Raw genomic sequence first — 27,890 nt, 5'->3', positions numbered from 1 at the left:
TAAACAGTTGAAAACGGAAAGCCACTAGGTGACTTGTGATAACGGTACCTCACGCAAAATAATATTGTCTAGGGCGCTCTTGTTCCATATTTCAATTATCTTTTATCTATTTGAAGATATCACATAATTACTGTAAAATTAGCGGTATTTTAATTTCGCCGGGATGAAGACTCTTAAGATATTTCTTCTCTCAAACGTTTCCTAAATATTACATGTTTGCTATATTATTGGTAAAATATTTGTGAGATGATATATGATATCTTGACTACGAGATGATATACCTTCTGAAATCCCAAAGAGAATCAACCCTGAAATGTTATCTCCTATATAATATTAGGCCTACTTAAATCGTGTTAATTGTACTGTATATTGTACTAATATCATACATTGGTGATCCAATTAGATAATTTGTACAAAATGATATGTATCTTATTTTATTAATTTTAGATGTGTGCATGGACCAACTATTGAAATTATCTCGTCTTCAAAATATCTCGTGTAAAAATAATGTTTCATCTAGAGAAATGTAGCAGTTTCTATTGGAAGAGCTCGGTCTCGTCTCGAATCTCGTCTCAAGAACTGTCTCATCTCATCTCGTGCACAACCATAGACCTTTTGTATAAACGATATTGTACTGATGCATATTTACTTCCCATATGAGTGTTTTCCACTTCTGTGATTGCAAACTCTTCACTCGTAGAATTGACTAGAATATGCTGATAGTATTAATAGAAAAAACAAATCTGTTTGTGTTAGATTAATGTAAAAACACATGTACATTTTCTCCGTGATTATTTTAAAATGTGTTTATAAACATTAAATATTCATGCTTTTATTTGATCAGTTACAATAATAACCTTTACATCATTATCTTCCATTAGAATAAACATTTAGAAAATATGGAAATGATTTTGTATTGCCTTTTAATCAGTGTACATAGAGATCATTATACAACAGAATAATCAACAAAACTATGTAATTCAATGCTCACCAATTATGTCAGTTAACGAGAAAGACAATAGCATAGCTATAATTAGTTCTGTAATTTTAAACAAACAATGAACTAACTAACCAACAAAGATACATTCATGTTATTTTTTTGTTTATTTTACTTAATCTCCTATAGGCAAGATCAAATTATTAACTGCGCGTTAATTTTCTGTCGGGAATTTCATACTGTAGTATAATGTTACTTACATTAAATTTGAAACTTTATTATTATTATTTTGTATTTATTGCAAAATTTTAAACCTGGACAAAGACAAAAATTAAACGAGAAAATTTAAAAAAAATTTTGTTTTAAAATAAGTGTCGACCTGAAAGTTTAACGTTGTACTAAAATAAAAGAAATAAAATCTCCTAATATGTAAACTAAATTAAAAGTCTTAAATAGCTAGTGAAAATAGCAAAATATTCCGAATCAACCATAAACATTCCAAAATAATACAAAAAAAAAAAAAAAAAAACACTGTACAAACCATGAACATTTCAAAATGTTTTATGTCACATAAAGTTCTGTATATAAAAAGTTGATATTATTTGCTTTAGATATTAGTTCCAGAGAATCTGAGGAACGAGGCGTCGAAGTGATCTTTGCTCTGAGTTAACCTAAACTTTGATAGTCACTCTATGATAATTAGATTAGTTTAATTAGAGCTTTAAAGCTGTTCTTATAATTTACATGATTCAATTCACTTAAATTTTTTTTAATGGTACACCATTACAAGAATACTGACGGAAATGCCTCTGGTTTGTGCAACGTGATGTAAGTGAAATGTTTGTTTACCAATATTTGTATAATTATAACAATTTGTATCAATTCCTATTGAATTTTATATTACTATATAAGGTTTTGAACATGTAATGAGTAGTTCTTTCGATTTATTCATTTCTTATTACAATAAATGTTTGATTAACTGTTGAATATCTAAAGTGGTGATATTAAGTAATGGTAGGGATGGCTAAGAAATTGAATACTAGCCGTTAATCAAGGTAGGTAACTAAGAATGTTTATCGTTCCTTTGGTTTCTTTTAAGTGGTGGAATATGATTGATGTAATCTTAGTAGCACTTTTCTTATAATAATTGCAGAGTGGTTGACCAATGCAGGTCATATAACAGTACATAATAACGTAGGAGAGGTGTAACTTCTATGGTTACAGTTAGATAAGGATTAGATAAATGGCAAAGAGAATACAATTATATGTTTATGAATTTGTATGATAGTTTAGTTACATAAACGTAGCCACTGGTTAATGTGGTTAATATCTTCAAAGTTGTTTGGTATACTTGTGACCAGTACAGATATATTTTGCTAGTGTTCTCTGTTCTTACGAATATAGGAGTTAGGGATAACACAGACACAACTAGGGCTATTATAGGAAGCATTAAAACACCTTTAATTTCCACTGCTACTACTTTACCTTAAAAATTTAGTTCCCTTATTTCCACTTTAAAATTAATGTTTACATTTTAAACTTAATATTAAAATTTTAACGTAATTACAGATGATTTTAATTCTCTCAGTCACTTATTTAAAATTAACAATATTTGATTCACATTACCTTGCAGTAAGGAAGCATATATTTCTATATTATTACAGAGGCTTACAAAATTTATCAAAGTTTGGATAGCTAGATAACAAAGGGTTACCTACGTTCCGACATTTTTTGTATTGAAAGCTTAGATATTTAAAATAATTTTCAACACAACATGAAAAAAATCTGTTGAAATTACATACCACATACTACATGAAGTTCTTTAAAATTAGAATAATATACTATTCCAACAATGTTTTACTGAACATTTGAATAAAATAATAACAAATTATTGTCCAATAATTATCCAATAAACGAATAACTGTTTGAATAATTATGATTTTCAATGATACTTAAATAATGGAGGTGATTAATTGGAAAGTCTTAACATGAAGTTAAAAAGTCCTACATATAAGTTAGAGGTATGTGCAAGAACCTTTCCCAAAATATGCTCAAAACTAATATATTTTTTTTAAAATTAAATCTCAATGCAGAAAGTTCACATATCTCAGGAAATCCAGAAATTCATATTAATACATTATGCTTAATCAATCAGTAGTATGCACCTTTGAACTCTAAAAATAAATTGGAAGTAAGCTTTGTCACAATATTTACAAACAGCAGTTGTAAATTCTTACTTTACCCTACAAAATTAATTTACTAGGGATGATTTCGTACCGGGACCAAGTACCTTGGGAAAACCTATATATTGTCTGAAAACTCTTGTCATGAGAATTACGAATCCGTTTTCAAATCACGGACAAACCCGTAACCTGACCCTATAAGGGGCCACTTTGTTGCTGTTTGTGATCCTATGTATGGCATATTCGACAGAAGTAAAAATGAATGTTACGATGCATCACGCGTAAGCGTCTGAGCTCATCATTATCGTTTTTGGTTCATTGCTAGAATGTGACCCGATCAAGGGTTTAATAATATCACTTTGCATGAAGACGTACCCATTTAGTCAGTGTTGCCAACGAATTGTAAATATAATGTTTCAACTGGTTTCTGTAATAGGGCCCATACAAGGTCCACGGTTTGTGCAAACAAGGCTGTTTGTGCAAACAATTTGACCGTGTATGGTACTGTATGAACTGTTTGCGCAAACGTTTGTGCAAACTTTTTCCACATCGAACTCGTTCAAAAATTGTTTACACGAACATGATGTTTGCGCAAACACGTGAACCTTGTATGGGCATGTTTGTGCAAACACGAGCTTTATTTCAGAGTTAAGAGGCCTAGTGTACAGACGCTTATTTCTTGCGCTATGGTGTCAATGAATAGGAATCAAGAATTTATTCAACTTTATCGAAATTTACCTGAACTGTGGAAGGTAAAGAGTGAAGATTATAAAAACAGGAATCTGAAAAATGCGACGTATGAGAAATTGGTGGCTAAAATTAAGAAAATAGATTAGAAGGCGGATAGAGATGTCAGTGAGGAATAAAATCAATTTTCCAGTATTTCACCACATGTAGTTGAATCCATTCGTAAATAATTTTTATAGTCTACAGTCGAACTTATCTCAAGTTCGGATATTACCTAGGTAGATTTTGATAACTAAACTTAGACCGTTTCTTGAACCACTCTTTCATCCACACCCTCTTCTTCCGTTTTGGTTTCGCAGGTCTTTCCGCTTCCAAAGCACAAGCAATTACTATCGCTAAACGAGCTGCTTCAGTGGACATGTTTACGCGATCAAACTCAAAATTGAACTGAAGTTTGTGCAAACAGTTGAACCGTGTATGGCCGAATGTTTGCGCAAACAAAGTGTTTGCACAAACATGATGTTTGAACAAACCGTGGATCGTCTATGGGTTCCTTAATAACTAACTAACTCTATGGCCTATGGAACCCGGAGGTTCAATGCCGCATTCAAAAAAGCTCTCCACTGACTTCTATTCTTAGCCAATTTGATCCAGTTTCTACTTTGTATTCCTATCTCTGCGAGATCCATCTTAATATTGTCCTCCCATCTGCGCCTAGGTTTTCCTAATGGTCGTTTTTCGATTGGTCTTCCAGTCAAGACTTTGAAAGCGGTTTTACTTTCTTCTATTCTAGCTACATTACCTGCCCACCTAAGCCTCCTAGACTTGACGACCCTAACAATGTTGGTAAACCGTATAAATTATGTAGTTTCTCGTTATGAAGTTTCCGCCATTCCCCATTCCCGTTCCTCTTGGGTCCGAATATTCGTCTAAGGATCTTGTTCTCAAATACTTTCAGTCTATGTTCTTCCCTCAGAGTAAGCGACCATGTTTCGCAACCATACAGAACAACAGGCATGATTATCGTTTTGTATATTTTAAGCTTCAAATTTCTCGACAGAATTTGCGATGACAAGAGATTTTGAACCGAATAGTAACATGAATTCCCTGCTTTTAGTCGACATTTAATTTCCTCGTGAATATGATTTTCGTCTGTTAATATTGATCCAAGATATTTGAAAGTATCCACTTTATCAAAAGTATTATTTAATATTTTAACGCATCCACAATTTGCCGTATTACGGTCCCGATGCACTTCCATGTATTTAGTGCACTTCCATGTATTCCACGAAAATCTGAAAGCTCGTTTTCTGTTTCTGACTATATTTCACGAGCCAAGAAAGCACATTTTGCAGCTTTGTAGTTAGCAATAGATTCATTTCTACATTCTGTACACAATGGAACGCAATAACCTACTTGCATTAGAGTTTTATTCTATTATTATTATTATTATTATTATTATTATTATTATTATTATTATTATTATTATTATTATTATTATTATTAACGTATTTACTCGCGTAATTCACATCCTTTTCCCATCAACATTTTTACATGTGAAAGTAGGTGTGTAATTTGTGCAAGGAAACGATTTTACATATGTTTATAAGGGAACTAAAATGTGATAATCAGTGAGAAAAAGGTCTTTACATGACTGAAAGCTAACAGTGGTCCATTTTCCATCATTGCTCCCTTCCACAGATTAGAACCATAGTTCACTGATTAACCTACATTTCTTTCTCAGTTTGCTGCCACAAAGTATCGTTCATTGAAAATTCCAATCTTCAAAAAAAATTTAACAATTACGCTTTGGTTCACTATGTTCCATTCCCTCTTTATCAAAGAACATACCTGTTTAATCGAAGAATGTCCTATCTATCCAGTTAGTGTCAAACTATGTCCCCTTTCAGCTATCCATTTACATACAACTTTCTTATGTTGACTTGAAATGGGTTGTTGACGGGAAAATGTCAGTCACCGGGGGAAACGGCCAAACTTGCCTCTATTTCAATTAGTCCTTCTTGGGATTAATCCATTTTTGGCCTTACATTCACCAACTTGAAGAATTTCTTATACACAATTGTATTAACATATTGTCACCAAAACTGAAAATTCTTTCTCGAGGTCTGAAAATCATGTTAGAATATTGTTTTAAAATTCAGATGAGTGAATTATGGGAGTAAATACAATATTATTACTGAATGCCATTTTTACTTATCAAAAATTACACTGGGATATATATGTAATAAAATCGATTGTTAGTTACTAATAACTAGAGACCGGATGTTTAGGCACTAAAAACCTGTAAAATAGGCATTCAAATAGGCACTAAAAATTTTAAAAATAGGCAGTAAAATAGGCACTAAAATGTAATTCGAAATAATGAAGAATAAATACTCAATACCATTAAAAAATAGGTTCAGGTCATAGATAATGTTCAAAGAATATAGAAACATACCTGTTTTGTAATATCTTCTTTTATTGTACTTATAAAAACGAAGCTTGTTATGCATTCATACATACTGGGTGAACCTAAAAGATCTGCACATACGTCGGGAGGTGATTCGTGATATCAGAAGACCTGTTGCATGATGCATATCAAAAGAAGGCAAAAAGTCCTGTTGCATGTTGTGGAATTCCGCGTCGTGTACGAGTGACAGGGGTGCCATCTTAAAATTGAAAATCGTATCCTGACAATTGGAACGAGACATAAAAGTGTGCACATACTTCGGGAGGTGTTTCCTGACATTCAAGAGGACTTTTTGTCTTCTTTACATGTCACGAATCATCTGTCGAAGTATGTGTACGATTTTCGATTCCAAGTTGGCACCTCTGTCACTCGTACACGACGAGGAATTCGACAACATGCAACAGGACTTTTTGTCTTCTTTTCATGTCACGAATCACCTCCCAACGTATGTGCACACCTATCTGTTCCGTTCCAATTGTCAAGATTTGATTTTCGATTCCAAGTTGGCACCACTGTCACTCGTACACGACACAGAATTCGACAAAATACAAGAGGACTTTTTGTCTTCTTTTGATGTCATTAATCACCTCCCAAAGTATATGTACATCTTTGAAGTTCGCCCTGTATGTACATTGTAACGTAGCATGTACTTGTATTTACAAACACTTATTATACGTATATATGCGTCTTTATTTATGTTGTATAAATTATATATTTTCCCAATGAAGGCTTATTTTAAAGAAAATGCATAAAATAGGCAACATTAGGCACTAAAGCAATTATTTAGGCAGTGAAGGTCGAAATAGGCAAAATAGGCAAAATAAAATTGGCTTAAATCGAAACTATAACCCCCCACATAAACTTTGAAACGTTATTTTTATCATATCTTTAATATTAAAGAATAGGCATTTTGCCTAACATCCGGTGTCTACTAATAACATTCATCCCTATTATAAATGTCGATTGTATGGCTTAAGTCCTTCTGATCTTTGAGCCAGAGAATTTCTATCTTCTTTCACATATAGCGGAATATATCGGGATGCTTAGCCTCTGTTCCTAAAGACTTAACATTTTAAAACCAGAAAGTTAATATGTTACTTTTAAGAGAATGAATAATAAAATTTTATATTACCTTCAAGGATAGTTAAGAGATGTTATCATTCAGTTCCCACTTAACATAAGACCTGTCTTTGCAACAGCTCTGGTAAATATCAATAATAACAGTATTAATATTATTAATAATTATATTAATATAACTTAATAATGATAGGCGTAATAACAAAACCGATTGTTAACTACTGTGAATGACACAACTGATTATAAATCTACAAAATATCAATATAACACACCTCTTCACTTGTTTTCAAGTTTCGAAATCTTTAAAGTTCCTCATCCTCTAATGCATCATTTTCATCCAAGTGCTTAGCTTTGTGATATGTTTCAGTATTATATATTGGTGCAATGATAGATAGCGAACGCTTAAAGAGAACATACGCTGCATGCTAATCCCTATCCTCGTCCATCTGCAACTGAAAGCTGAGAAACTATTGACACATTTTACTCTTAGTTGATTATCATCTGACTGTACCGCTCAGCATATCTACAATCAAGTGTACAGTAACTCAGTAGAGCAAAATTTTGGAGCATAGGTGCATCTTCCTGGACTTTTAGCTTATTGTTACGGGATATGAAGTAAGGACAAGCTAGGACATCTTTATTTCATGTGGAAATTCAACCAGTCATCAATGGAAGCCAAGCAGCCTTCAAGAGTTCACTGCCTGATGTTATTAACACCAATATTCTGTTGTACGTCGCTAGCTGACTTCACATCGAAAGATAAGTTAACTATTGCTTTGCTGTTATTGACGAAGTCTTTGTATTTGTAATTTGTAATAATCAGTGGTAGCGACCTTCATAACTTTCACCCTTTAACAGTCTCACACGCGATGTTTTAATTTGCTTTGTTAGATCAATTGCTTCTCTCAATTAGTTCGACCTCATTGGCCCCTCATAGTCAGGCTACTGCAAGACATTGTCCATTTCGTTTGTTTACCCACCACACGATGTTACAACAAGGAAGTAATGATTACAGAAGTAAGTACTTTGACTCAGGTGAGTCTCCTTTTGGTTCGTTTACCTGTCAACGTTAGCAATCTCAGGAGCAAGTTTGAGAACTTTGTGTTGAGTCGACGACATGTAGAAACATGGACTTGGTCAATGTCAGTTTTGGGTAATCGACCACGCTCAGGAAATTTTGTGGTGTTACCATCATCTCATTCTGACGTAAGAGGGACAGTCAGGTCAAAAGCAATCTTGGTCTTTGGATCTCAACCACGACGTGAGACACATCGGAGTCTCCCTGCCTTTGGTACCGGCATTCAATGCCATGGTTGTTTGTCGGACAAGTTTTCATCATGGACTTCATCAAGACAACCCAACCTGCAAGTCAAGGAACTTCGAGGACAGCGCCTAAAGATCACCTACGAGTAAGAGGGAGGAGATTGGAACTACTTCGAATTAGGATGAGACTGTTCAAAATTAGTTGCTATTCCTTTGCTCTACCATCTATTCCTTAACGCCCTTATTGCTACCAATTCTCAATGAAAAATGCATGGGTTATTTTCAAATTATTTTAACACTAAATTCATATTCATTACCTTGTGTAATTTTGCTCGTGGTTCTAGTCACCTAAGACTAGGGGTGGTGTCACCCCCATTTAGCATGTGCTTTATTGCTATGAATTTGGTATTGTTATCCCGCACCTTTTAGGTGCCCCTCGTTTCTATCCCGACAGTTAAGTTGTATCGGAACATCATAATTGTAGATAGAATGGAGAATTCTATATAAATGTTAGTGCAGGAAGTTGACAAGGTTTTACATTGTCACAGCAAGGACAACTAACGTCGCTGAAATTTTCTAGGTCATCATACCACTCACATATACACACACATACACAACATTTAATTCTGCCTCGATTATATGCTTTCTTATATTTAAGTTTTGTGTTGTGTGAATTTACTTTAAAGGATTGAACGGTACATCGTAGTTTTCATCCGAAGTACTAAAACTTAGATCCGTGAGAAACACGCTACAGAATTTTACATCGTGATTCATCTAATCGGGTTTGTGCCAGTTCAATATGTCAACAGCAAATTCTCGCAAATCTGTGCACTCATCTGACGTGAGCAAAACACTTACAGTAGTAGTAGTCCCCCCGTTATGGCGAACTGAGTCAGCAAAAATTTTTGTGACGTCATAGGTCAAAGGTCAATGACCTGGCCCGGGGTCAATGACCTAGGGGTACCTAGGACCACCCCCTCTAAATTTTGGCAGGGGTACCTTGGCCCACCCCCTAAATTTTGGCAGGGGTACATAGGACCACCCCCCTTAAATTTTGGAAATTGCCAAATCTAAAAATTTGGTGTGGTAGCCTAGGACCATAGTATGTACCTCTATCAGTATTGGGTGTCTATGACGTTCCCTTTCATGGGTAAAAAATTGCCAAAAATTCAAATTTCGGGGGTTTTTGACCTAATTTATCCCCTTTGATGAGGTATTATTACCCTATATAGTTATATGGGCGTATACAGGGGTCCATTACCTTTCATAACATATGGGTATATTAATGCACCCCTTGAAAAATTTGGGAGGGGTACCATGGCCCACCCCTTAAATTTTGGAAATTGACCAATTTAAACATTGGGTATTATAGTACAGGACCCTAATATCTATTATGATAAATTTGGGTGGTCCACTTCATTTCCTTCTAGGGGTACAAAATTGCCAAAAATATAAACGTAAGCAATACGTTATACCACGTGTTTGGTTTTTGGCTCAATTTATCCCCTTTGATGAGGTGTTATTACCTTATATGGTTATATGGTCATGTATAGGGGTCCATTCCCTTTCATAAGATATGGGTATATTTGTGCACCCCATGAAAAATTTGGGAGGGGCACCTTGGCCCACCCCTTAAATTTTGGAAATTGACCAATTTAAACATTTGGTATTATAGTACTGCACCCTAACATGTATTATGATAAATTTGGGTGGTCCACCTTGTTCCCTTCTAGGGGTACAAAATTGCCAAAAATATAAACGTAAGCAATACGTTATACCAGGTGTTTGGTTTTCGGCCTTGGATGAGGTCCTATTACCTTATATAGTTATATGGGCGTATACAGGGGTCCATTACCTTTCATAAGACATAGGTATATTAATGCACCCCTTGAAAAATTTGGGAGGGGTACCTTGGCCCACCACTTAAATTTTGGAAATTGACCAATTTAAACATTGGGTATTATAGTACAGGACCCTAATATGTATTATGATAAATTTGGGTGGTCCACCTCATTTCCTTCTAGGGGTACAAAATTGCCAAAAATATAAACGTAAGCAATACGTTATACCACGTGTTTGGTTTTTGGCTCAATTTATCCCCTTTGATGAGGTGTTATTACCTTATATGGTTATATGGTCATGTATAGGGGTCCATTCCCTTTCATAAGATATGGGTATATTTGTGCACCCCTTGAAAAATTTGGGAGGGGCACCTTGGCCCACCCCTTAAATTTTGGAAATTGACCAATTTAAACATTTGGTATTATAGTACTGCACCCTAACATGTATTATGATAAATTTGGGTGGTCCACCTTGTTCCCTTCTAGGGGTACAAATTTGCCAAAATATAAACGTAAGCAATACGTTGTACCACGTGTTTGGTATTTTGGCCCTATTTATTTCCTTGGATGAAGTCCTATTACCTTATATGGTTATGTATAGGGGTCTATTCCCTATCATAAGACAAAGGTACATTTGTGCACCCCTTTAAAAATTCGTGAGGGGTACCTGGCCCACCCCTTAAATTTTGGAAATTGATCATTTTATATATTTGGTATTATAGTACTGGACCCTAACATGTATTGTGATAAATTTGGGTGGTCCACCTCGTTTCCTTCTAGGGGTACAAAATTGCCAAAATATAAACGTAAGCAATACGTTATACCATGTGTTTGGTTTTTGGTCGATTTTATCCCCTTTGATGAGGTGTTATTATCCTATTTAGTTATATGGTCATGTATAGGGTCCATTACCTTTCATAAGATATGGGTATATTTGTGCACTCCTTTAAAAATTTGGGAGGGGTACTTTGGCCCACCCCTTAAATTTTGGAAATTGCCCAATTTAAACATTTGGTATTATAGTACAAGACCCTAATATGTATTATGATAAATTTGGGTGGTCCACCTCGTTCCCTTTTAGGGGTACAAAATTGACAAAATATAAACGTAAGCATTACGTTGTACCACGTGTTTGGTTTTTGACCTAATTTATTCCTTTGGATGAGGTCCTATTACCTTATATGGTAATGTATAGGTGTTCATTCCCTATCATAAGACATAGGTACATTGATGCACCCTGGACGGGGATTCGGTATCATAGTACATGCCTCAACATGTATCATGATAAATTTGGGTGGTCCACATCGTTCTCTTTTAGGGGTACAAAATTGCTAAAATATAAACATAAGCAATATGTTGTACCATGTGTTTGGTTTTTGGCCCAATTTCTCCCCTTTGATGAGGTTTTATTACCTTATATGGTTATATGGTCATGTATATAGGTTCATTTCCTATCATAAGATATGGGTACATTGATGCATCCTTTAAAAATTTGGGAGGGGTATCTTGGCTCATCCACTCGGTTTTAGAAATTGTTTAATATAAGCATTTGGTATCATAGTACAGGTCTCCAATATGTACCACTATAAATTTGGATGGTCCACATCGTTCCCTTTTCATAGGTAAAGAACTACCAAAAATCAAATTTCGGAGGTTATTGACCCCTATTTAGCATGTTATATGGATATGTACAGAGGTTTATTACCTTTATATGTTTATGTTCCCTTTTAAATTTGGGAATTATCAAATAACAAAATTCGGTAAACGTTTTCTAGGACCCATTGTAGATGTTGATGTTCCTCTTATGGCCAAATATTCAAAATTTAAATGTTATTGACCGGCTTTATTATTGAATAAGTACAGGATTTATTACTTTTTTCATAAGACACAGGTGTATTTGTGTACCAATCTTAAATTTTGGAAGGGGTACATTTCTTATTGTCGTATCAATAATTGGTAATTGGATAGTATCTCATTCATTGGGTAAATCATTATGATCACGTGATCGGTTATTGACCTATGATGGGATTAGGAGTCCAGGACATTGGTACATTGAAACTTTGTAGGATAATTTGATAATGCGTCATTGGTTTTGATTATTCCCGCCAAATATAAACGTAAGCAAGACGTTGTACCACGTGATTGTCCTTGATGAGGTAGTGTACAGGGATTCATTTCCTTTGTTGTGGTACTTCTTAAGTTTGAGTACACACACACACTTCTAGAAAACAGTTGGTTCTACTCAGGTAAACAATTGACGGACATTATTGACCTTATTGAACATATAATGATATGATTAACTCTAAGACTTAGGTATATCAAGAGAAGTATTCTTTAAATTTGGGAATGGTGATAAACAGAATTTTAACATAAGGTGCGAAATTTGAAACAATACATTGAACTTTAGTCACAGCTCATAGTCTAAGATCATTGGTGGTGATTGATTTGAAATCTGATAGCTAACCTTATTGAATCTTATGACTCATAGACGAAAGGCAATACATGCTACAACAGTTTGAAATTTAATCATAAGGTGATGTAATCTGACACTAGCAAAGTTATTGTTAATGCAATTTGATTGGATGATCACTATCTTTCCTGCAATCTGATTGGTTGATCACTATCTTTCGTGCAATCTGATAGGTTGATGAGTTTTAAATCTTTTTCTGCATTCAGTTTTGTTTTAACATTTAAAAAGTTTTTGAATTTTTTTGTTTGAAACTTTGGTTTGACATTTTTTCGTTTCCAAATTTTTTGTTTGAAATTTTTTGATTGAAAATTTTCAAAATTTTGTTTGAGATTTTTTCGTTTGAAATTTTTGTTTGAAATTTTTTTTTCGTTTGAAATTTTTTGTTTGAAAATTTTTGTTCGAAAATTTTGTTTAAAATTTTTTGTTTGAAATTTTTTCGTTTCCAAATTTTTTGTTTGAAATTTTTTTTCAACATTTTGTTTGAAATTTTTTTGGCTTCAAAATTTTGTTTGAATTTTTTTTCGTTTCAAAATTTTGTTTCAAAGATTTTTGTTTGAAATTTTTGTTTCAAAGTTTGAGTTGACATTTTTAAAAGTTTGTGCATTTATTAGTAAAGAACTGGAACTGTTTAGAACAAAAACCTTTGACAACATTGTGGTGCAATAGTACTACACGTCAGAACCTGGGGTTGTACTTGAAATGAAAAAACACAATTCATTGAAATGGATCATTTTATTACACTCCACATACATCCATACCAGATAGTGGTTCTGGATATTGTCGATACAATGTATTTTGAACTTCTTGCACTAGTTTGTCTTTAGCATATAATTTTAATTCCAATTGAAGTCTTTTAAGGTCTAATGCAATATCAATTGGTGGAAACTCAATGTCCATTTGATCACAAATAAACTGTTTATCAATACAGGTATGCACCCACGAACGATGTTGACAACCATCACAATATCTAGATACATGTTGTACAATATGCATAACACATTTTTCAAAATAGTACTTTTTCAGGAATATACTAGTTTTGTTGCACACTTCCACTGCATGTTTCACACACTGAAATACGCTGATGAATTTGTTCCATTCCGTTTGTGTTAGATACACCATATTGCGAGGGACATGGAATGTACTCTTTTTACGTAACAGCACCATCTTTTCTTCGAGGACTGTACGCAGCACCACTTCATGATTTGAGCCTAATGATTTGACTATGGTCACATTTAGCTCATCATGAAAATAATCGTTCATTTGGTCGATTCGTGAACATAATATTTGCCATTCTTCACAGTTCAGTTGTACACCAAATTGTTCTGCTTTGCCCAATCGAATCACAGGTTCAAATGTTCTAGCACTGATACCAATCATCACATGTTTTGTTTGAAATATATTTATTGGATAATAGCTTGCGAAGATGAACTCTTTATCGTTAGAAGTACACATCTTTCCTCCTGAAAAGCACTTGCTCAAATGATTTCGTGGGATGACACTGTATTTGCTGGTTTATAGTTATTGCTGACGTCATTGGTAAGGAATGTGCTGACGTTTGAATTCATGATTTCATCACAGTTGCTGACGTCATACCGACCAACCAAATTCATACAACTACAGCTGACGTCATTGGAAAGAAATGTGCTGACGTTTGAATTCATGATTTCATCACAATTGCTGACGAATCTGGCTGTGTACTAAATTCAAGTTGATGACTTCGACCCAAGAATCCTTTGTAACATAAAGATACAGATCCAGTATTTAAGAAACGCAGCAGTTCTTCTTGTTTTCATGCCTCCATGGGAAAATATCTTGCTGGTAAAATTATATTCTTATCATTTTCAAGCTTCACTACGATTCTTAATCCAAACTTTGTAGGGATCATTTGGCTAGCTAAGATTCTATGAGGTACATTCTGTTGTAAATCAGTAATCTTGGTAAATGATTTCATCACATCACGCGTGTTTAGAAACTGCAGACAAGTAGCCATGATGATGTTATCATGAATACTAACTCGAACGATGATGAAAAACTGATGACGTTGCATTATCATGTTCTGACGTGTACTATTGCACCACAATGTTGTCAAAGGTTTTTGTTCTAAACAGTTCCGGTTCTTTACTAATGAGTGCACAAACTTTTAAAAATGTCAAACCAAACTTTGAAACAAAAATTTAGAACAAAATATCTTTGAAACAAAATTTTGAAACGAAAAAAATTCAAACAAAAAATTTCAAACGAAAAGAATTCAAACAAAATTTTGAAGCGAAAAAAATTTCAAACAAAAAATTTGGAAACGAAAAAATTTCAAACAAAAAATTTGGAAAGGAAAAATTTCAAACAAAAATTTTAAACAAAATTTTGAAACGAAAAAATATTAAAAAATTTCAAACGAAAAATTTTTAAACAAAAAATTTTGAAACAAAAGTTGTCAAAAAATAAACAAAATTTTGAAACAAAAAATTCAAACAAAAATTTGAAAGCAAGAATTTTCAAACAAAAAGTTTCAAACAAAAAAATTTCAAACTAAAAAAATTTTACGTTTCACGGTTAACCGTCAAACTTTATCCGGTTTTTAACTATTCGATTAACAAATAAACGGTTTTGATCATATTTTTCAGTGAGTGCAAAATGTTGAACGAAACCAAGATTTTTAAATGTTAAAACAAAACTGAATGCAGAAAAAGATTTAAAACTCATCAACCTATCAGATTGCACGAAAGATAGTGATCAACCAATCAGATTGCAGGAAAGATAGTGATCATCCAATCAAATTGCATTAACAATAACTTTGCTAGTGTCAGATTACATCACCTTATGATTAAATTTCAAACTGTTGTAGCATGTATTGCCTTTCGTCTATGAGTCATAAGATTCAATAAGGTTAGCTATCAGATTTCAAATCAATCACCACCAATGATCTTAGACTATGAGCTGTGACTAAAGTTCAATGTATTGTTTCAAATTTCGCACCTTATGTTAAAATTCTGTTTATCACCATTCCCAAATTTAAAGAATACTTCTCTTGATATACCTAAGTCTTAGAGTTAATCATATCATTATATGTTCAATAAGGTCAATAATGTCCGTCAATTGTTTACCTGAGTAGAACCAACTGTTTTCTAGAAGTGTGTGTGTGTACTCAAACTTAAGAAGTACCACAACAAAGGAAATGAATCCCTGTACACTACCTCATCAAGGACAATCACGTGGTACAACGTCTTGCTTACGTTTATATTTGGCGGGAATAATCAAAACCAATGACGCATTATCAAATTATCCTACAAAGTTTCAATGTACCAATGTCCTGGACTCCTAATCCCATCATAGGTCAATAACCGATCACGTGATCATAATGATTTACCCAATGAATGAGATACTATCCAATTACCAATTATTGATACGACAATAAGAAATGTACCCCTTCCAAAATTTAAGATTGGTACACAAATACACCTGTGTCTTATGAAAAAAGTAATAAATCCTGTACTTATTCAATAATAAAGCCGGTCAATAACATTTAAATTTTGAATATTTGGCCATAAGAGGAACATCAACATCTACAATGGGTCCTAGAAAACGTTTACCGAATTTTGTTATTTGATAATTCCCAAATTTAAAAGGGAACATAAACATATAAAGGTAATAAACCTCTGTACATATCCATATAACATGCTAAATAGGGGTCAATAACCTCCGAAATTTGATTTTTGGTAGTTCTTTACCTATGAAAAGGGAACGATGTGGACCATCCAAATTTATAGTGGTACATATTGGAGACCTGTACTATGATACCAAATGCTTATATTAAACAATTTCTAAAACCGAGTGGATGAGCCAAGATACCCCTCCCAAATTTTTAAAGGATGCATCAATGTACCCATATCTTATGATAGGAAATGAACCTATATACATGACCATATAACCATATAAGGTAATAAAACCTCATCAAAGGGGAGAAATTGGGCCAAAAACCAAACACATGGTACAACATATTGCTTATGTTTATATTTTAGCAATTTTGTACCCCTAAAAGAAAACGATGTCGACCACCCAAATTTATCATGATACATGTTGAGGCATGTACTATGATACCGAATCCCCGTCCAGGGTGCATCAATGTACCTATGTCTTATGATAGGGAATGAACACCTATACATTACCATATAAGGTAATAGGACCTCATCCAAAGGAATAAATTAGGTCAAAAACCAAACACGTGGTACAACGTAATGCTTACGTTTATATTTTGTCAATTTTGTACCCCTAAAAGGGAACGAGGTGGACCACCCAAATTTATCATAATACATATTAGGGTCTTGTACTATAATACCAAATGTTTAAATTGGGCAATTTCCAAAATTTAAGGGGTGGGCCAAAGTACCCCTCCCAAATTTTTAAAGGAGTGCACAAATATACCCATATCTTATGAAAGGTAATGGACCCTATACATGACCATATAACTAAATAGGATAATAACACCTCATCAAAGGGGATAAAATCGACCAAAAACCAAACACATGGTATAACGTATTGCTTACGTTTATATTTTGGCAATTTTGTACCCCTAGAAGGAAACGAGGTGGACCACCCAAATTTATCACAATACATGTTAGGGTCCAGTACTATAATACCAAATATATAAAATGATCAATTTCCAAAATTTAAGGGGTGGGCCAGGTACCCCTCACGAATTTTTAAAGGGGTGCACAAATGTACCTTTGTCTTATGATAGGGAATAGACCCCTATACATAACCATATAAGGTAATAGGACTTCATCCAAGGAAATAAATAGGGCCAAAATACCAAACACGTGGTACAACGTATTGCTTACGTTTATATTTTGGCAAATTTGTACCCCTAGAAGGGAACAAGGTGGACCACCCAAATTTATCATAATACATGTTAGGGTGCAGTACTATAATACCAAATGTTTAAATTGGTCAATTTCCAAAATTTAAGGGGTGGGCCAAGGTGCCCCTCCCAAATTTTTCAAGGGGTGCACAAATATACCCATATCTTATGAAAGGGAATGGACCCCTATACATGACCATATAACCATATAAGGTAATAACACCTCATCAAAGGGGATAAATTGAGCCAAAAACCAAACACGTGGTATAACGTATTGCTTACGTTTATATTTTTGGCAATTTTGTACCCCTAGAAGGAAATGAGGTGGACCACCCAAATTTATCATAATACATATTAGGGTCCTGTACTATAATACCCAATGTTTAAATTGGTCAATTTCCAAAATTTAAGGGGTGGGCCAAGGTACCCCTCCCAAATTTTTCAAGGGGTGCATTAATATACCTATGTCTTATGAAAGGTAATGGACCCCTGTATACGCCCATATAACTATATAAGGTAATAGGACCTCATCCAAGGCCGAAAACCAAACACGTGGTATAACGTATTGCTTACGTTTATATTTTTGGCAATTTTGTACCCCTAGAAGGGAACAAGGTGGACCACCCAAATTTATCATAATACATGTTAGGGTGCAGTACTATAATACCAAATGTTTAAATTGGTCAATTTCCAAAATTTAAGGGGTGGGCCAAGGTGCCCCTCCCAAATTTTTCATGGGGTGCACAAATATACCCATATCTTATGAAAGGGAATGGACCCCTATACATGACCATATAACCATATAAGGTAATAACACCTCATCAAAGGGGATAAATTGAGCCAAAAACCAAACACGTGGTATAACGTATTGCTTACGTTTATATTTTTGGCAATTTTGTACCCCTAGAAGGAAATGAAGTGGACCACCCAAATTTATCATAATAGATATTAGGGTCCTGTACTATAATACCCAATGTTTAAATTGGTCAATTTCCAAAATTTAAGGGGTGGGCCATGGTACCCCTCCCAAATTTTTCAAGGGGTGCATTAATATACCCATATGTTATGAAAGGTAATGGACCCCTGTATACGCCCATATAACTATATAGGGTAATAATACCTCATCAAAGGGGATAAATTAGGTCAAAAACCCCCGAAATTTGAATTTTTGGCAATTTTTTACCCATGAAAGGGAACGACATAGACACCCAATACTGATAGAGGTACATACTATGGTCCTAGGCTACCACACCAAATTTTTAGATTTGGCAATTTCCAAAATTTAAGGGGGGTGGTCCTATGTACCCCTGCCAAAATTTAGGGGGTGGGCCAAGGTACCCCTGCCAAAATTTAGAGGGGGTGGTCCTAGGTACCCCTAGGTCATTGACCCCGGGCCAGGTCATTGACCTTTGACCTATGACGTCACAAAAATTTTTGCTGACTCAGTTCGCCATAACGGGGGGACTACTACTCTTACTCTCCCTAAAACATACACTGGAAAGCCTCTGGTGTATAGCCCCCAACTAAGGAGGACTGATGAAGCATCTTGTCACACGGCTGCCACTACACCGGAACATTTCCGACACCAACTTGCTATCTCGAACGAAATTTCTACGGTATCACTCACAAATTTACCTCCTGATACGGATTCTATGATTAACTTTCCTCCATTGAAAACTACTAGTGGAAATTCCACTTTAATGAAGAAAAACGTTGAAAGTTCTTTCCAAGCCAAATATTCAGGAGATTTTTCCACTACCATTGTCGCTAATTCAAACAAGAAGCCTCCAGCAATCTATGAGTACGGAGTTAGTCATAAAAAAAGATTTGTCAAATTTTTGTCGGCTGCAAGCCACACCAAACCATTTGTCTATTACGCATCTGATGATATCAAATTCCAGTGCCAATCAAATAGGGACTACGAAAAAAAATCTTGCTTATTGCAAACAAATGCACTTAGAGTATGCTCTGGAACTGCCAAATAAATCTCAGCCATTGAAGGTCGTGCTACGTAACATAGCACTAGATACTGACACTGCAGATGTCAAACAAGCTCTCATTGATTTAGGCTTTCCAGTACTTCAAGTATCTCAGCTTAAGGGAAGAGATAAGAACACACAGCTAAAGAAAATTAACTTACCTCTTTTTCTTGTATCATTGACAAGAACAACTGATATTTCAAATATTTACAATCTCAAATCCATACTGACGTTCAAAGTCTCAGTGGAACCCTACCATACCCGTACCATTCTGCAATGTTACAAATGTCAACGGTTTGGACATTCGCAACGCACTTGTTATGCCCTTCCGCGATGTGTCAAGTGTACTGGACCCCATCTGGTGAAAAATTGTTCAAAGGCCAGAACAGCTAAATGTGCCAACTGCGGAGGTAATCACCTTGCAAATTTTAGAGGATTTACGGTCTTCCTAAGTTCTTTAGAGCGCCGACAAGGGACTCAAAAAGCAAATACACCGAAAGCTCCAGTATCTTCAAATTTTTCGATGTAATAAATCTTTTCGTCACTAACCAGGTAAGTAACAACAGTTAACAAACTGTTTCCTCCGCGTTAAAAATAACATGGAGATTTCTTTTCCTAATTTAATTTAATAATTTAATCTTAAATACAGTGTATAAGAAGAAGTTGTCTGCCTGTACTACAAAAAGAAAATTAATTTGTGATTGGTTTAACCTCTTGCAATTGCTCCATTCTGATAGATTGTGTGATGCGTATAGAAAACTACAATGATTATGTAGTTTTCTCTTACACAATCTCTTATTATTTACACTGTATTTTTCTCTTTAAAAAGTACTAAGTTCGAACAAGTATGAAAGGAAATTAATGAATAAGTAGTCTATAGAAGGTGTATCAGAAGTCCGGGGTCATAGGCCAACTCCGTTATAAATAAAGATACGAAAAAATGGAATGAGAGGTAATAGGTTGGTGGAAATAGGAGATTTTAAGTCTGAAATGGTGGATTTTTAAAGTTGTACAAGCCGTTTGGGCTCCGCAGTGGTAAAGTACTCTATGATAAATGAAAAAGCAACGTCTTCAGTTCAGTTCAACATGCTGTTTTTCTTGGGCCTTCACCATACTAAACATTACAGCATTATTGGGAAACGGATTCTAGGTTCCCTCGTACAATAATGTGCATTTTCCCGTGTCTTTTTGAGTGCTCTTACGTTCCATTTTATCAAACTATTGAACCGAAAACGTTGATTTTTCATTCAACATGGTGAGGAGCCCAAACAACTGGTGCAATTGGAAACATTCCAACATTTTAGTTTAAAAACCATCTATTTCCAACAAATGTCCATGTTTTTAGCACCTTTATTCATAACGAAGTTAACCAATGTCCCCGGATTTTTTATACACCTGGTAAATGAAGACAGTGTTATAATTACAATAAACTAGTCCCTTGGTTCTAAGTGTACTACGGGTACACGCATTTACCAGTATGTAATGTTTTAAGTACTGATATTTCGGGGTTACCATCCGGGGTAACCATCCACCAGATTTAAGGAATTTTAAAGAAAATTGCATGTGACTTACAAACGTATGATTTATAACACTGTATTTTAAACATATAATAGCTAGGTATATAAGGAAAACATTCGTGCAAGTGCACTAGTAAACATTTCGTATGACCATAGTTATCGAAACATAAAGTTTGGTGCAAAGTAACCCCATAGGTGAGGATACTTTGCACAACATACAAAAAAGTACGTTCAGCATACGAACATAATGTTTCTACGCAATGTTTTCCCTTCAGTATTTATTCATTTCACTTCCTATACAAAATTGCATGCAGTCTGCAAATATCGATATTAGAATGATGGTACTGGTACCGGTACTTAATATCAATTATCGATATTTGTAGAGAAAATTATGTATTTTCCGCTACCGGCACATGAACTACATTCTGATAGCATATGTCCCACATGAACTACATTCTGATAGCATATGCTAATTGAGGAACAAAAAAAAATCCTCGTGAACTGATTTGCCTTGGTTGCTCTTTATGTCCAAGAATATCATTCCAAACGTAATCAGTGGAATATTTACAGGGTTTGGGGTTTTTTTATACTGAAGCCCATCCAAATTGCAGGATTTCTTTTCTTTTTTAAAAAATAATGTTAGGCATTCCTATACGTATAAGCTTCAAGCACTCCAAAAGTCATGATTTCTTTTTAAAAAAAGGAAAAAGAAACTAAGCTTTTCTGAGTGAAGCCCCTCTCAAACTATTTTTCTGGATCCGCCACTGTTCGTAATTTATTTTCCAACTAGAAATCCATTCTGGCATCTACCTAAATAGAAAATTTACCTAAACTTAGAAGGAAGGAGGTACCAGCAGTAATCCAATTTCCTATCTAAGGGGTTACTTTGGACCTGTGCAAAATAACCCCGATTAGAGGCTAAAACCGCCTTCTCCCAATTTATTCTTTTATGACTTTAAAACATTTCACACTTCAATTTCAACTATGGATTCAAAGTCCCATTATATACAGTAGTATTCTACGAAACTGACTTAACTTTGACTAAATTCTTGTAGGTGATATCTTTCAAATTTTGTTGGTCTTTACAGTGACTGCTTTCCATACCGCTATAACAACAAACCCTCTGGGTAATTAGAACTGATGTGAATCGCCAATATCATAGCCAAAATATAATTAGATGTTCTATCTTACGGTGGTAGTTGAAACTTTCTCTTTACAGCTCATGGTTTTACCGACAGCGGACTTTGCAAGTCTTTAAATATTTTGTGCGAAGTTACCCCTGAAGTGTAAAGCAACCCCGTCTTACGGTACTGGATTTCTTTTCAATTCTTTTTTTAAATGACCATTGCAAATTAAACATCAAACTAAATTTGGGACGAGCAGTGCACAAAGGATTCAAAGGACATTTCGTCATCTTGAACATATTTCATATTTAAGATCTCTACCTGAAGCCTCTTTTAGTGCTATTTAATGTAAAACAACAGTGTTCATTTTTAAACGGAGCGTACAAAGTTTACGTCTCTTTGTCTCACAACTTGGTACTTAGAGTCGACTCTCTTGTGATCTGAACGCCTCATTTATTTGACTCATTCGTAGGTAATAAATGTACAATATACTGTGTGTGTATTGCATTTGCATATTTTCATACGATCATTCCATGTAATGGTAAAAATAATAAAGAATGTGTATATATATATATATATATATATATATATATATATATATATATATATATATAAACATACATACCTTCTTCTTCGATTTTTAAAATAAAATAACTGAAGTTGATTCAATTTGCTTAGCTGATTTAGGATGATTTCCTATAGTTATAGTGGATTTTTCCCCATAATCCAATGCTAAACAGTTTTCTGATCATACTTAAAATTTCGTACATTTTCTTCCGTCAAGAATAAATGAATGATCGATTTCTTTGAATTACAAATTGGTATGCAGTGAAGGTCAGCAACAACAGTACCGAATATGAGGTCAATGTGAAATTTAGAGACTCACTTCGGAACTTTTATACCATTGTTGTACTTAATTTACAGAGACAGAGGAAAATTGTGCACCTATCTCTTACTGATGCGGTACATACCTTACAAACATCCCTTCTTATTTGAGTATAATAATCTATTACAGCTCATATTTTGTTTATCATTAGGATCTTTGACTACAAGTTCACTGAGAAGATTCCATAAGTTGAATACAAATGTCGGACATATAAGATAATGGAATAAGGATGAGCTGCTTCTAATGTTAGGACATTTTATAAAGATTGCTTGAAGTATGAATTATGTAGAAAGTGGGAAATTAAATTAGTGTATTTGTTAGGATTGATAACAAATTATTACTTGCATAAATATAAGATATTACGTAAACATTTTCCGAATGACTATGAAAGCTGTCTATGTGTGCTTAAAATGAACAGGTTGCATTACATACACACACATAAACGTTGATCATCGCTTGAATTAATTCGTTTTCTGGCGATAAGGTACTGTATTGCTAGTAGGTTATTCAGTTCGAGGTTTTCTAAATTTTTGCTGTCCTTTAAATTATAATAGACAATGATAAAAAAAAATCAGTGTACTCCTTAAACTATTTATAGCTACCCAGCCTTTACTGTTGACGTACTACTGATGACAAAATTATTATTTAAAAAATTCAATACATTGATTTTCAAACTGTCATTTTCATACATTTAACTTTGATTTATAGCTAGGAAGACGGTAAGTGCCTTACTCTTAATAATATTAATTACAACTGTAACCTTGTTCTCATATATTTCTTAAGTATTAACAGTCACAGGACAACACGCAGGATCTCTTTTCCTCCTGCTCAGCTCAGTCAGCGTCCATCCATTATATGGACGAGTCGAACCTGACGTACTTCTGGCAGCATTTGTTTACCAAAGGTTCTGTGTTTGTAAAATTTACAGTGGTCATGTTCTCATATTGACCTCTAAACATTAGGATGAGAGAGAGAATTGTAATTTATGTCTAAATCACTGAAACGATAAATTTTAAAGAGTAAATAGATCAAAAGTACGGAAACAGGAAACATACAGCTTGAAAATAAATGTAAATACCGGCTTATGCTTTCTTTATCTGAGACAGACATATAGTGTGGAATCACAATTGCAATTTTTGGAACCTTGTATTTACATTATTACCAGAAGTGACAATAATAGTTGATTCATCCATTGAATTCGCGAGAACGAAGTACATATTTCTTTTTTTTGTGTGGAAAAGTTTACATATTCACAATTTCATTATTTAAAAAGAGAAAAAAAGTAACAAGAAACGCATGATAGCGCTTAGAACAAACTTTGCAAGTTTCTTGATGCCGACATAAGCAGAAAGAAACATAAAAATTACCCTGCTTTTTTTCTGGTTTGTGAAATGTAGAACCAAAGCACCTTCTCAGAGATCGCAAAGATCAATTTTGTCCTTCTATAGAAATATTCAACTCAATTCTTATCACAATCCTGGTATTTGTAACTGTTTCATCATCCCTTAAGACCAGCAAGATCCCAGTAGACGTTGAAGATAAGCAATTGACTTTATGATGTACTTAAAGGTATTAGTACCATATTAGTATTAGTACCAAAATCTGTATAAGTTTCATATATATTATCTAATTAAGTAACTCTTCAATCATTATTTTATTTCAGTCTATAAAAAATAGACCAGGACGGTCTTCCAGCACATATTTAATTGGGACAGCATCATTGCCATCATTTCCAAGAAATGCCAACAATAGCACTTAGATGAACCAATATACGAGGACCTAGCATACACACTTAAGAATCACTCTAGTTTAAAAGAAGTTTATCATAAGCATACTACTGTTGACATATGAGATTTTGTTGGGTGTTTCTGGTTTGGTGTGAGTTGGGGTGTTTGTGAGAGGTATAACAATGAAAATTTATAAATTAAACTCAAAAGAGTTTTAATAGAGTTTAGTTTGGAGTGTAAATTTAAGTGTTTGTTAGTGGATTGTCTTATGCACTGGAAAACGTTTAACACAAACAGATATTTTAACGCATACCAAGTAGATTCTAATGATGATGAACATTTTAGTTTTGTGCTTTCTATTGTTATTTAGCTTTAATTTTATATGGTTTTGATTAATGGCGGATTATTATCTTAAGGACGAAGTAATTATGTCTAGTAATCCTTGACTAGTCTTGTAACGATTATGGTGAACATCCTCCGTTTCGGCGTTGTTAAACTTGAAAAAAAAATACTGTTTAAATTCTAGTTTGATAAACAAAGGGTATAAAACTTTAATTACGTATATGATGACAACTACATGTATTTCGAAGTTTCAAAATAAATTTTAGAATTTAAGAAGTAAGAAATACGTCTGTGTCAGCTCTCCGTAATGACTTTTAATTATGTAAGAAAAGCTGTCATCAGCGCGTAAGACGAATTTACAGATATGATTGTATAACAGTGTGTTCACATCATGTTTTAATTTTTTTTTTTACGTATCATTGTTTATAAATAAACTTAGTTTTGTATTTTTGATGTTTCGTAAACTTATATGTCATTAAAATGAAAATTAGATTTGATTTGAAATAAAATCTAAAATTAGTACTACCACACTGCATTCACCACGAATGAAGATCATGCCAATGTAACAATCATGGATGGTTTGTTATTTGTTGAATTATAATGTAGTATCATGTAAAAATAGGTTTCAATAAATTTTAAAATAAACGTTTAAAACAATATGGTTTGCTTTGTTTTTCATACGGGAAGTTAAAAAATATTCATGCAAGGTCCTAAGAAAATGAGCTGGAAATCCGGCAGTTTAAAGATAATGATATGTTCAACAAGGATAGAAAGCAACTAATATTATAGATGAATAGAATAGAAACAAAATCAATAGGTAGAATGGGGTGAAACCAAAGTATTTCCTTCCTAAAAAGTCTGAAGGAAACATTATTCTTGGCCTTTTGTAGAAACCCATTTTTAAATTTATCACAATTGAAGAAGAATTTGCGTCATTTAATCATCCCTAACGGCCAGTAAGATTTTACTACAAGATCAGCAGTTACGAACCTGGGTATAACAGAGATCTAACCAACAATAATTTAAAAATGAGAAACAGGCTTAAAGTTGTCTATTCTCTCCTGAAAATTACTTTACAGAGCTTATATTTAGCAACCAGTACAATAAAAATTTTCAACTTGTATGCTGCTCTGTAGATTTGTAGAAGTTCAGATTTATTTTAAAATTTGTTTATGGTTTGAACCTACAAATGTGGATGTTCGTTAGACCATTATTGCACCCACGTCCACAATTTACCTTACGATATACTCCAACTATTAGCACAATTCCAGATGAGACTTAGAATACGGCACAGCTATAACTAAAGCCAACAGAGCTTGGTCCATCAGATCGCATTATATTTTCTAAATATGAAGTTCATAATTTCAAATAGCACTAGCTTCAAATGCATTACTTTGTCATTACTCCGTATTCGATTACAATCGCCGGAAGTTTATTCTGCTTTATCGTATATATATAAATATATATCAGCATCATCGGTCATTTCTTCCGTTACGGACCGGAAGGCTTTCTAAAAGATATGAAAACATACAATGTTATATATCAGGACAATAGAATATGTGTATCCTGTTTGTGGACACCACATATCAACAAACACAAGAGTGAGCGGAAAGAGATTTATAACAAGATTTTTACATGGCTACACAAAAATGCTTACAATTTTATAACTATACAATATCTCTAACCTTGATAAATCAATATGAGGTGAAGCTTCCACATGCACTGAAATCAGAGCGTCTATGTGTCATGGTATCGAATCAATCGTACTTGTCATGCTACTTGTATCTAGCGAGTCCTTAGGACATCGGTCTGCCTACTGGTGGACCGTGACGGACAAGATACGACCCAACCATACTCCATGAACGTTCGATGCTCGACAGTCAAGCGGCTGTGCTGACCATCGTTTCTCGAAGGATGCTTGTACATTTTGTAATACATATGATAGGACATTGTCCTGCTGAACTATGGAGTCCGGAGTTGAAGGAAGGAAATGACTTCGACCTCATGAACTTCCTTCTCGTTGCGGTCACTGGCGAATTTTCCTGCAATGCGTAGTAGCAGAGACCGCGTGTTAAACACAACGGTGTCCCATACTGTCGTATCTACTATTCGCCCTCTATGACACTTGACAATGTACGCTTGCAGATTGCATTTACCACTATAACACATAAATAGACACCACTGTACGAGAAGTTGAAGAGGAAGTTGCCCGAAAAAGTTATCGTCGACCATTCAATATTCCAGCAACCATGTTCACACTTTCTATGTAGCCTGAAGTGTCAGGGATTCTGGATGAATGTTAATCGACACACAGGCATACTAGAGTAAGCCACCAGTTCAGTATTCTACAGGCACCACAGTTAAATCTACGTTCACTACCATGATTCATGGTTGCACCTACAAGCACCAATTTCACGTTACTAGAAGCCACATCTAGTAGCCGACAGTCGTTCGGAAGCAGTATTCTCTAGTCATATTGCACTCTTTGACGTTGACAAGTCATAGTAACGCTCGCGTACACCTTTCCTGTTC

General features: G+C 34.3%; 1 long non-coding RNA gene across 1 annotated transcript; it reads right to left on the bottom strand.

Moving 5' to 3' along the window:
- Positions 1–5,664: 5,664 nt before the first annotated feature.
- Positions 5,665–26,680, bottom strand: LOC145694031 (uncharacterized). The gene is made up of 3 exons (XR_014132893.1): positions 26,595–26,680; positions 7,410–7,478; positions 5,665–5,933 (listed from the first exon to the last, which is right to left on the bottom strand). It is a non-coding gene; the product is annotated as an uncharacterized LOC145694031 (long non-coding RNA).
- Between the last annotated feature and the right edge of the window lie 1,210 nt (positions 26,681–27,890).

Source organism: Thermobia domestica, chromosome 9 (assembly GCF_964235325.1).
Source record: "Thermobia domestica chromosome 9, izTheDome1.hap1.1, whole genome shotgun sequence".
Taxonomy (NCBI): Eukaryota; Metazoa; Arthropoda; class Insecta; order Zygentoma; family Lepismatidae; genus Thermobia; species Thermobia domestica.
This window is presented reverse-complemented; position numbering and strand designations above follow the sequence as displayed.